Source organism: Pristiophorus japonicus, chromosome 2 (assembly GCF_044704955.1).
Source record: "Pristiophorus japonicus isolate sPriJap1 chromosome 2, sPriJap1.hap1, whole genome shotgun sequence".
Lineage (NCBI taxonomy): Eukaryota > Metazoa > Chordata > Chondrichthyes > Pristiophoridae > Pristiophorus > Pristiophorus japonicus.
This window is the reverse complement of record NC_091978.1, coordinates 50,209,252-50,222,390: the sequence shown is the minus strand read 5'-3', so window position 1 is coordinate 50,222,390 and position 13,139 is coordinate 50,209,252. Positions and strand designations below refer to the sequence as shown.

Here is a 13,139-nt window from a genome sequence, read left to right as displayed (position 1 = left end):
GCGCGGGTGGGAAGGCGAGCGCCAATTCATTTATCACATGAAAAGAGCCGGCGCCTGCTCTTCTCCGATTGGCGGCTGCTCTCCGCCCCCAACTGACGGTTGGAGAGAGGCGGGGCGGGGCGTGCACGCGGGAGCCGTCAGCGATCGGCTCCCAGTGCTGTCGATCAAAAATGCTCCAGACGACTGCCCCTCCCCCTCTCCCCTCCTCTGTCTGTGGCTGCTGTGAAGTTAGGCTGTTACGTGAGTGGAAGGACAATATATATACATTTTTTTTCCTCTATATTTTTTGTAAGGTTTTCTCCCTCCCTTAGCAACCACATCTTTTCTAATTACAGGAGATGGGAGGGGAGAGGAGAGGAGTCACACATATCCATCCGGGCTCCTGATTCCCTGACACACCATCAGCAGGGATTGTGGACTGATGGAGGGAAGATAAATTAAAAGAGAGAGAAAAAGATCTGAAGGGGAAAATAAATAACAGCAGTTAACACTGACTGGAGAGGACACAACAGGTACTGTCTGTCTGTCTGTGTGCGCGCTCCTTCTGTGGGAGAATTGTTGCTGTGTTTGTTGGTAAACTTCTGTTGTCAGGGATGGCAGGGTCATGCTTGGTGGGGCTTTATTTTTGGAGGATTAAAAGGACTGCGTTCAAGGAGATTAAAAAAAAACGTGAGAGATAGATAGATCAGGTATCGTCTTGAGATGGAGTAACCCCTTCTCCAGGATTTAGGGGGCTTGTCATGAGGTCTGGTGTGTCTGAGAGAAGGGAAGATGTCATTCAGTGGTCTGGGAGATAGGATTAAGGGAGTTTGCCCAGCTCGTTGCTGTACATGGAATGAGAAAGGGATGCATCATCGGCTCATTCAGTGATCTATGGAATGAGATTAAGGGAGTTGTATGTGGAGGAGTTTGGCAGGTGTGGATGTGTCAGAGTCCACCAGTAATGTAGAGGACAAGGTTGAGGGAACATTCTACATGAAAGATTTGATTCAATAATCTAAAAGATACAGTTTTTAGTCTTTGCAAATTTTCTCTCGTGAGTTTTGCTTCCTTCCTCTGATGTCTTGAAGGCATTGACTCCTTGCTGGAGTGCAGTTCTACAGGCACCAGTGGTTCCGCTACCTCATGGAGGTTTTCATTAATCACACGTGAGCATTGACAGTCTCCAGGGTCATTTTTTTCTGTAACCTAGAGCCACTGGATTCGATTGTAGCACTCTATTAGTACCCCATTTCATCAGTTGGTGAAATTGAGGTAGCTTGTCCAGAAGGTTACGGTATATGGAAGGACGTTACATAGATGATGTTGGCAGTATGTTAGGAGTTTATTTCAACGACTTGGAGTAATATTAAGGGATTTTGTTAAGAGTCAACTGAAATGTTCAGTAGTTAGGGAGTTTTAAGGAGTTGATTAAATGACATAACGAGGAGAGCTTATCCTGAAATTGTATTATACATGGAAGGGATTGTCGGGAGGGGAGAAGTCAGAGATTCGTTTAGTGGAGAAAAAACTGGTCAAGATTTAATGTAGAGTGTCCTTGCTTTGATGTTCTGGCTATAGGATTCAGCAAATATGTTGAGTTAACCATACATGGTAATGGTTGGGAAACAGGCTTATGTCAAGGTTCATTCAGTGATCGAGGACAATGTTGTCAAATACATTAACCACTAGCCACATATGGTTAATTGGGAATCTAGATGTGGCTAACTACATATTTGATTAGTAAATAAAAAATGAGTAATAAGCGCCGTTGTCGGGCATGTGATCTCAATATTAATTCTCATGGCGTATCTGTGTGTACTTTATTTTTTTTGCATTTATTGGTAAAATAGTAAGACAAAAAGCAGTGTCCGAGTGTTTTTTGATCGTTGTGTGCTTGGTTACTGCTTATTTGCAAAAATGATGTGCAATACGGGTGAAAACGCCGGATTTCAGCACTATGGAAACACCAGCATCACAGTATGGAAGGGGATCTATCATTTTGCCAACCCGACCAATCAGAATAACCACTCCAGATCAGCAGAAGAAAGCAATCCCAACCAATAATGAGCAGCATCATGGCAAAGGGCAAGCAACTGCGTTCTGGATGGAGAGCAGGGGCGGGTCAGTTGTGTCTCATTGTGGGAGTCAACATTCTCAGCAATCACTTTGAAGTCAAAGTACCACTTGCAACTGCTAGATAAAAACCTAGAATCTGCATTAAGATGTGCTGCGTCTGATAAATTAATGCCAGAATTCCAAACTTTGGTGAAAGACTGAATGATGCTAGATGTCTGTTAATTAAATATGCACATCCATTTACCTGTTTCTTGTAAGACATTTTCGACTAAAATTAGTGCATGCGACTAAACTGGTGACACCGTAGCCATGCCTGTAATTAGTCAGTGACTTCTATTTAAGGGTTTCTTCAATTATTAAGAATGTTGTGAATGATTAACCATATACGAAAGAGTTTACTTTATTAAGTAGATTTTGTATTGGCATGGATGTCAAGAATGATATAAGATATGGCATGGAGTGAGTGTTAATAAATATGAGCAAGTTGGTGGCTATCAAGGTTGATGGGGATAGATACCGAGTAAACTGAGATAAGGTGAATGGGGGGTGGGGGTTATATGGGGTAGACCGAGTTGCAGCATCTGTGCATCGGGTTACTTTTACAGTATATGGGATAAGCACATTTATAAGAAATGTGTTTTTTGGGATGTAGAATGGAAAAAAGAAGTATCAGTTGTGTGGTGTTGTGCATATACACTGTTTCTATGGAGTAGTTGGAATTGATTAAATGTGTTACGGTTCATTTAGCGCAATCTGTGATTGGGGTAACAGGAGAGATTATGGGGGGAATTTTAACCTAAAAATACCAGATGTGTTGAGGTTGTGTGAGATATTAAAAATCTGAATCCCGACCAAAATCTGTCGGTTTTAGCAGAAGCAGGGCGGGTGGATGGGCAGCCAACCCACTCCCAGGAGGCGGGTCGACTATTTAAATATTATAATGAGACGCGAAGCCTCTGATTTAACCCCCTACCGGCCTCCGATTCTCCCCGGCTCTTCCTGACATTTGTGCCCCCGCCGCCGCCGACCCTCAGAGGATGTTCTGACAACCCCCTGCTCCTCCAGCCAATGATCGATCCCTAAACCACCACCACCCCCCCGCTGCTTTGGCCGCTGATCCTCACTTGACCATCCCCCTTTGTGCTGCTCCCAGCAGCAGATCGCTCCCAACTTTCCCCACCCCCATCACAACCTGTCTGGCTGCAGGTGGGAAACAGGTTTCCCATGCAAATCAGACCGTGTCGTTATATTCGGCGTGGCCAGCAGGAAACCCATTCTCCTGTCTTTCCTGACCGCTTTGGAGTCCCCCTGCTCCCAACCCGCCTCCCCATTAAAATTCAGGCCAATGTGTTGTTAAAAATGACTGTGTGTGGCAGAGAAAGCCCCTTTCTAAAGTTTAAAAAACTACATTTATAGTCACAAATTGGTCTAATAAACACGTTGCCTTAGATATTGATGAAGCAGCCACATTGAAAAATTCTAACAATTTAATAAAGTGCAGCGAAGGTTCACCAGACTGATTCCAGGGATGGCTGGACTGACATATGAGGAGAGACTAGATCAACTGGGCCTTTATTCACTGGAGTTTAGAAGGATGAGAGGATATCTCATAGAAACATATAAGATTCTGACGGGACTGGACAGGCGGGAAGAATGTTCCCGATGATGGGGAAGTCCAGAATCAGGGGACACAGTCTTAGGATAAGAGGCAGGCCGTTTAGGACTGAGATGAGGAGAAACTTCTTCACTCAGAGTGTTGTTAACCTGTGGAATTCCCTGCCGCAGAGAGTTGTTGATGCCAGTTCATTGGATATATTCAAGAGGGAGTTAGATATGGTCCTTACGGCTAAAGGGATCAAGGGGTATGGAGAGACAGCAGGAAAGGGGTATTGAAGGAATGATCAGCCATGATCTTATTGAATGGTGGTGCAGGCTCGAAGGGCCGAATGGCCTATTCCTGCACCTATTTTCTATGTTTCTATGTATTGTTGAGACTTGGATGCTGCAGAAATTAAAAGTAGACATAGGCATGCATTTTGAAATTTTAAAAATGAAACAATAAATCTTGGAATATATTCTATTTGCATGGGAAGGAGCAGTCCATTTTATTTTGATTGGCAAATATGCTCAGTTGGCTTCTGGTTGAAAATAACTTGAGTCTGCATGGGGCACTATAAAGGTCATGGGAAAGGGGAGGATTGCATGACAGAATGATATGATGTACTCTTAAAGGGAGAGGTGGCCTGAAAACTTGTCATATTAGAATATATTTATCTCAGAAAACTCTCTTTCAATGTTTTCCCGTAGATCTAATTTCACCTATTGTTAACAAGTTTTTCTTTTCTACAAATCCAAATTATTTAGGTAGAATGATTGACCAGTATGATAAATTAAAGATTGGGATGAGATACTGCTAGAATGCTGAGACAGTGAGTTGTAAACTTGGCTAACACCATTTTGGAATGCTGAACAGCAGAAGTTGGATCTGAGGCCGGGTGATTATGTTAAGTGTTGCTCTTCAGAGAATCCGATGAAACAATAAAATACTTCTTGAATGCTGTATACTTTTGAACAAAAATATTTTTCAAGTTAATTTTAACATTAATCGATGGCTATGTATGGTATATTGCAGGATGTCTTAATAGGAATGGTGCAATGGCATAGTTCTCCCAGGATCATGAGAGACCCATACTCATGATGCATGCAAGCGTGACTTACGAAAGAAATGTTATTCCACAAAGTAAAATGTTGCATTGATATCTGATTAAGTGTTTGCTGAGTATCAGGATTTGTGGTAGATTACAAATGAGGCCAGAATTCTTTAAATGCTGCACATTGTTTCAGTGTTTGATGAAATTTCATATCATGTGTATCCTTTCCTCTCCACCCCCATTAGTATAAAGTACATGGAAATAATGAAAATGTGTATATATAAGAAAATGGGTTTACAGGAGAAGTTGAGAGAAGAAGAGAACAAGAGAACTGGTAGACAGTTGACTATCAAGCCAAAAATATCAACTATCTTGGTGTTAATTTGAGTTTGCTTTGTGATTATTTTCAGTCTCAGATATTTTCCTTTTATGTTGGATCATCTTTTGTCATGTTAATGTTGCTGTTGGTTACCTCTAGCCAGACTGAATCCAAAAATCTGTATAATAAATTTGGTGCGAGAGGCATGCGTTCCATTGAAAATTCCTATGTAAACCAGTTATTACTGGAAATCTCATTATTAAAGTGTTCAATTTTTAACCCCTGTAGGTGGTAAAACTTTCAATGTTGTAGCTGTCACGCATTGCCTGTCACAAAACATCCACTTTTTAGGCATTCATATCTATATTTATCTCATGCAAAATGCTTTCCATGAAAAAATATCAACCATTTGTCTACAATAACTGACATTTCTAATGTACAATGTTCAAGCAAACAGAGCCTCTTTAGGGAAAGCAGGTAAACCGGCAAGAGGAGAAGGGAAACCGGCAAGAGGAGAAGGGAAACAGGCTGAAGTTGAAGGGGCTCTGGTGTCTTGCCACACACCCATGGGGGAAATGGATGAAGGGTTAAGGGTGAGACAAGTGACAAAGGAGCAAGGAGGAGGTGAGGATGCAAGGATTGAGCACATCATTTTGGCTAGAGGAAACCACGAAGATCCACAGATTGTTTTGATGTTACCACTACTGGTTCCTTAGTTCTAAGTGGAACTTATTAATCACAGAGACCAAATTGTTTCACTTTTTGGGATTTCAATCTAGTATCAAGTGCTCCTCTACTGTACATTAATATCATTAGGTGACATGGGGAAAATTTGTGATACCCTGCATGTGAATTTAGTTCAAAGTCCTTTTGGCTTTAAAAAAAAATACTTGACTTGGTTCTTTCTGAGGCTTAATAGTTCTGACAGACTTCAGTCCAGAGTTTCTGATCATGTTGCTTTAATGCTCTTAGACTCTTATAGACAGCTCTTTCTGCAAAGTAATCCCTGTTATGGCCAACGGCAGCGCTGAACTAATTGTCCTGGAAGTAGGAGTCAAATCTCTTTCTCATAAAGGTACTGTAGTTAAAATAACCCTGATTGGAATGCTAGGTATTTAAACTACTTGTTTTCAATCCTTTATCCAGCTGTTTGCTATCCAGTCGCCTGCAGTAAAACTGGAAGTGTATTAATGTCTCTCAATGGATGATCACTTCTATTGCAATAAATATAGCATCTTGTGAGACTTTGTGATTTTATGAAGGATAGGAATACAATTTCATTGTAGATCATACACAGAGGAAGTCTTACCCCACATTACCTGAAACAACTATGTTGTTGTAGATAAATATTTTTCAGCACCAGCTTACTGGGCTCTATGATTCTACAAGAGGCTCTTTTCAAACCCATGCCACAAATGCATCTTCAGTGTGCTCTCTCATTAATCTCATTAGGTGACATAGCGGAAATTTTGACAATTTGGGTGATAGCGTAAAATGTATAATATCTGCTTGGCCACCAGTTTTCATTTCCAGGAAAATGAAAATCGGGAAAGGTGTTTAACGGATGGCCGAGCCAATATTGCACATTTTATACTATTACCCAAAGTCAAAATTACCTCCATAGTGTCCCTGCTCCTTCATTCCACTCTCCCAAAATGGGAGCTGTTTGCAAAGGAAAAACATGTTGAGCAGTTGTTTTTAAGCTAATTGTGATTACTGTTTCAAGCCAAAGATAATTTTTGTATTTTATAAAATGTAATGGAATTTGGGCTGAAATAAGTTAGTGTGCATCATATTACCACATCAAATTGACATCTGAGAAGTTTTGCATTGTATTTAGTAGTTGAAACCTGCATTATTGTGTGCTGGGAAGATTGTGTTTATATGATCACACCAAATTTGATTCAAACTAATCAATATTGAATTTGAAAACAAAATGCAGAAAATGCTTATTTTGTTTAGAATATTTATTTGAGCCACTGGGCACTATCAATTACATCTGTTCGAGTTTCTTTCATTGCTGCCTGTGCAGCGACAGGTATTACCATTTTCTTCGCTGGATTTTATTTTAAGCATTTCCAACATGTGTTGTGCAGCACAAGTAAATCTATGCATCACTAGGTAAACGCAAGAGGCAGTAAACTAAAAAAACCTGCATGCATGCTTACTTATAGGAGGGGTAGAAGGAGATGATTATAAGACACGGATTTTAACCCGACCTAAAGGACAATTAGTTTACAGGAAAAGCTGCCGAGAGGAATAACTGAAATATAGTAACCCCTCTCGGACAAGACGGTTTTGACAGCTATAAAGACTGTGATGCATTGATGAGGAAACTGTAAAAAAAACACATACTGTTTATCAAGACCCTAGCTGGTGTCTACTGTATTTCAGAAAGTACTGTAATAAATTTTCCACAAAGTGTGTTAGCTTCCTGCTGTCTGTGGACTTTTTAAAAAATTGTGCTTCCAACAGTAAGTGTCTGATTTCAGTGCTGTAGACCATTTGATTTTGCTGGCATTGTGGTGATCTGATTTCTGGATTGCTGATATTCCACATTTTATTTCTTGATGCTTTGGGCTGTTAAAAGAATCTGATTTGTTGAAGAATGTTGACTGGATTATGAAAGTTTTGTTGAATGTTGGAGCAGACTGATTAATGAGGGTTAGGGGAAACAATGATGGCAATGCTGCACATTCGGGCAGCCAGCCTAGCAAGCAATGCTGGGACTAACTTCTATAAAGTGTGCGAATGAATATAAGAATTAGGAGCAGCAATAGGCCATTCGGCCCCTCGAGCCTGCTCCTCCATTCAATAAGATCATGGCTGATATTCTACCTCAACTCCAATTTCCTGCGCTATCCCCATATCCCATGATTCTCTTAATATTCAAAAATCTATCGATCTCTGTCTTGAATATACTCAACGACTGAGCCTCCACAGCCCTGTGGGGTAGAGAATTCCAAAGATTCACCACCCTCTGAGTGAAGAAGTTTCTCCTCATCTCAGTCCTAAATGGCCAACCGCTTATTCTGAGACTGTGACCCCTGGTTCTAGACTCCTCAGCCAGAGGAAACTTCCTCGCTGCATCTACCCTATAAAGCCTCGTAAGAATTTTATGTTTCAATGAGATCACCTCTCATTCTTCTAAACTCTAGAGAATATAGGCCTAGGCTGCTCAATCTTTCCTCGTATGACAATCCCCCCCATCCCAGGAATCAGTCTGGTGAACCTTCGCTACACTCCCTCTTTGGCAAGTATATCCAGGATACACAATACTCCAGGTGCGGTCTTACCAGGGCCCTATATAATTGCAATAAGATGTATTTACTCTTGTACTCAAATCCTCTTGTAATAAAGGCCAACATACCATTTGCTTTCTTAATTGCTTGTTGTACCTGCATGTTAACTTTCAATGATTCGTGTACAAGGACACCCAGGTCCCTCTGAACACCAACATTTCCCAATATGTCACCATTTAAAAAATACTTTGTTTTTCTATTTTTCCTACCAAAGTGGAAAACTTCACATTTCTCCACATTATATTCTATTTGCCATGTTCTTGCCCATTCACTTAACTTGTCTATATCCCTTGAAGCCTCTTTACATCTTCCTCACAATTTACATTTCCACCTAGCTTTGTATCATCAGCAAACCTGGATATATTACATTTGGTCCCTTCATCCAAATCATTGATCTGGATTGTGAATAGCTGGGGTCAAAGCACCAATCCTTGTGGCACCCCACTAGTTACAGCCTACCAACCCAAAAATGACCCGTTTATTCCTACTCTCTGTTGTCTAATGTTAACCAATCCTTAATCCATGCTAGTATATTACCCCCAACCCCATGAGCCCTAATTTTGTTTAATAACCTCTTGTGTGGCACCTTATTGAATGCCTTCTGAAAATCCATATAAACCACATCCGCTAGTTCCCCCTTATCTATTCTACTAGTTACATCATCATCATCATAGGCAGTCCCTCGAAATCGAGGAAGACTTGCTTCCATTCTAAAAGTGAGTTCTCAGGTGACTGAACAGTCCAATACGGGAATTACAATCTCTGTCACAGGTGGGACAGACAGTCGTTGAAGGAAAGGGTGGGTGGGACTGGTTTGCTGCATGCTCCTTCTGCTGCCTGCGCTTGTTTTCTGCATGCTCTCAGCGACAAGACTTGAGGTGCTCGGCACCCTCCCGGATGCACTTCCTCCACAGGGCAGTCTTTGGCCAGGGACTCCCAGGTGTCGATGGGGATGTTGCATTTTATCAAGGAGGCTTTGAGGGTGTCCTTGAAATGTTTCCTCTGCTCGCTTGCCTTGTAAGAATAGAGTGCTTGCTTTGGGAGTCTTGTCAGGACTGTGAACAATGTGGCCCGCCCAACGGAGCTGGTTGAGTGTGGTCAGTGCTTCGATGCTGGGGATGTTAGCCTGATTGAGGATGCTAATGTTGGTGCGTCTGTCCTCCCAGGGGATTTGTAGGATCTTGCGGAGACATCGTTGATATTTCTCCAGTGATTTGAAGTGTCTACTGTATATGGTCCACGTCTCTGAACCATAAAGGAGGGCTGTTATCACTACAGTCCTGTAAACCATGAGCTTAGTGGCAGATTTGAGGGCCTGGTCTTCGAACACTCTTTTCCTCAGGCGGCCGAAAGCTGCGCTGGCGTACTGGAGGTGGTGTTGAACCTCGTCGATGTCTGCGCTTACTGATAATAGGCTCCCGAAGTATGGAAAGTGGTCCACATTGTCCAGGGCCGTGCCATGGATCTTGATGACTGGGGGGCAATGCTGTGTGGCGGGGTCAGGTTGGTGGAGGACCTTTATCTATCGGATATTTAGTGTAAGGCCCATGCTTTCGTATGCCCCAGTGAAGATGTTGACTATGACTTGGAGTTCAATCTCAATGTGCTCAGATGCAAGCGTCGTCCGCGTACTGTAGTTCGGCGACGAATTGGGATGGTCTTGGATCTGGCCTGGAGACAGCGAAGGTTGAACAGGTTCCCAGTGGTTCTGTAGTTTAGTTCCACTCCAGCGGGGAGCTTGTTGAGTATGAGGTGGAGCTTTGTAGCGAAGAAGGTTGGCACGATGACGTAGCCCTGCTTGACCCCGGTCCAGACGTGGATTGGGTCTGTGATGAATCCGTTGGTCAGGATCACAGCTTGCATGTCGTCGTGGAGCAGGCGGAGGATGGTGCCACTAGTTACAACCTCAAAAAACTCGAACAGATTTGCAAACATGATTTCCCTTTCATAAATCCGTGTTGACTCTGCTCAATCCTATTATTATTCTCCAAGCGCCCTGTTACCATGCCCTTAATGCTAGATTCTACTATTTTCCCTACTACTGATGTCAGGCAAACTGGTCTGTAGTTCCCCGTTTTCTCTCTCCCATCTTTCTTAAATAGCGGGGTTACATTAGCTGCCTTCCAATCTGCGGGAACCGTTCTAGAATCTATGGAATTTTGGAAGATGACAACCAATGCATCCAATATCTCCATAGCCACCCCTTTCAAAACACTAGGATGTAGGCCATAAAGTCCAGAGGATTTATTGGCTTTCAGTCCCATTAATTTCCCCAGTTCTATTTTTTTACTAATACTAATTTCTTTCAGTTTCTCATTCTCGCTAGACCCTTGATTCTCCACTATTTCAGGGAGGTTTTTTGTGTCTTCTGTGAAGATAGACACAAAGTATTTGTTTAATTTCTTTGCCATTTCCTTATTCCCCCTTATAGTTTCTCCTGTCTCAGCCTGTAAGAGAACCACATTTACTTTTGCTAATCTTTTCCTTTTTACATACCAATAGAAGCTTTTACCATCTGTTTTTATGTCTCTCGCTAGTTTACTCTCGTATTCTATTTTCCCTTTCTTTATCAATTTCTTGGTCCTCCTTTGCTGAATTCTAAAATCCTCCCAATCCTCGGGCTTGCGGCTCTTGTTGACAACATTATAAGCCTCTTCCTTTGATCTAATGCTATCTTTAAATTTTCTTGTTAGCCACTGTTAGACCACTTTTCCTGTGGGGTTTTTGTGCCTTAAATGAATGTATGTTTGTTGTAAATTATGTATTAATTCTTTAAATGCTAGCCATTGTTTGTCTACTGTCATACCTTTTAATGTAGTTTCCGAATCTACCTTAGCCAACTCTGCCCTCATATCTACATAATTTCCTTTGTTTAGATTTAAGACCCTAGTTTCGGATTTAACTAAATCACTTTCAAACTCAATATAAAATTCTATCATATTATGGTCACTCTTCCCTAAAGGCGCCTTTACTGCAAGGTTATTAATTAACCCATTCTCATTGCACAATACTAGATCTAAAATAGCCTGTTCTCGAGTTAGTTCCTCAACATACTGATCTAGAAAACCATCTTGTGCGCATTCCATGAATTTGTCCTCTACACTATTACTGCATATTTGGTTTGCCCAGTCTATATGCAGATTATGTCCCACATGATTACTGTATTACCCTTATTTACATGCACCTCTAATTTCCTGATTTATGCTGTGTCCTACATTGCCACTACTGTTTGGGGGCCTATAATCAACTCCCACCAATGTTTTCTGCCCCTTGCTGTTTTTTAGCTCCACCCAAACTGATTGATTCTACTGATTTTCTAAGCAAAGATCCTTTCTCTCTACTGTCTTTATCCCATCCTTTATTATCAGGGCTACCCCTCTTCCATTTTGCCTATCTCTTCTAAAAATTAAGTATCCTGGTATATTTAGTTCCCAACCTTGGTCACTTTGCAACCACATCTCCGTAATGGCTATTAGATCAAACCTATTTCTTTCTGCGCTATTAATTCATCTATTTTGTTGTAAATGCTTCGTGCATTCAGATATATAGTGCCTTTAGCTTTGAGTTTTTTCTATTTTTCCTTGATGTCACCTTAGCCAGTGATGCCCTATTACCATTGTTACTCCCTCTCACCATATTCCTGATCCACTCTGCTTATTTTTACCCAAAACCCTGCTCTGCTCTAGAGCCATGACATTTCTCTTGCTGCTTTTAAATTTACTCTTTTGTGAATCCTTCCAACTGCCCTTCATTCGTTTAAAGCCCTGTCGAGTTATTCAATTCACCAGGACACTGGTTCCAGCCCGGTTCAAGTGGAGCCTGTCCCAATGGAACAGCTCCCTCTTTCCCCAGTTATGGTGCCAGTGCCTCATGAAGCAAAACCACTACCTCCCACACTCTTTGAACCACGCATTTAACTTTCTAATCTGTTTGTCCCAGTACCAATTGGCGTGTGGCTCAGCTAACAATCCAGAGATTATTACCTTTGAGATTCTGCTTTTTAATTTGGATCCCAACTCCTCAAACTCTTTCAGCAGAACCTCATTCCTAGTTTTACCTATGTCGTTGGTTCCTATGTGAACCACGACAACTGGATCCTAACCCGCACCCCCCACCCTCCAATCCAAGTTCTTCTCCATGCCTGTCTTCTTTGTTTTGTCTCTCTCGTGCTTCTTTATCTTGCTTTAAGGAAGCACCTAACATTTAATTAACACTTGTCCCTAGGATTGCCATGTGGACACGAATGGCATACAATCATGACCTGCTGCTCCATTTTCTAATACATTGGTATACTATTGGCCCTTGTGACAATACTACATATAATATTTCCACTTGGCCTATGTGCAAAATATCAATACTGCGTTGAGGCAAAATTTAATATACAAATCCTTATGACAAAAGGCGACATCAGAGATAACATTGGCAAGACTGAGGACATCTTTCTTGGTTCCCACCAAAAACTCCAGACCATGATTCCATTTCCCTTCCTGGTTAATTTGCTCAGGCTGAATCTGATAGAGCACATCTTTGATATCTTATTTGACTCTGAGGTGAGCTTGAAAGCCCTGTCTATCACGAACGCCACCAATTTCCACCTTCATTTGCCTCCACCCCAGCTCTTCCCCCACTGCAGCTGGAACTCAACCACAGTGTCATCATCTTCAGGTTCCCCCTTGCAGGTCACCCAGCCCTGCTACACAGAAACTTCAACTCACTCAAAACTCTGCTGCTGACATCCTGTTGCACGCTAAGCCCTGCTTCCCTATTACCCTTGTCCTTGCCAAATTCTATTTACTCCCTGTTCCCCCA

At 41.8% G+C, this 13,139-nt stretch overlaps 1 protein-coding gene across 2 annotated transcripts in view; it reads left to right on the top strand.

Annotated features, from left to right (window-relative positions):
- Positions 1-341: 341 nt before the first annotated feature.
- The window catches only part of LOC139230077 (zinc finger and BTB domain-containing protein 7C), a 272,981-nt gene continuing 260,183 nt past the window's right edge, over positions 342-13,139 (top strand). For both annotated transcript variants that reach the window (XM_070861886.1, XM_070861878.1), the window contains exon 1: positions 342-512. The gene's annotated coding sequence lies outside the window, so the exon portion shown is untranslated. The remainder of the gene's footprint in view (positions 513-13,139) is intronic.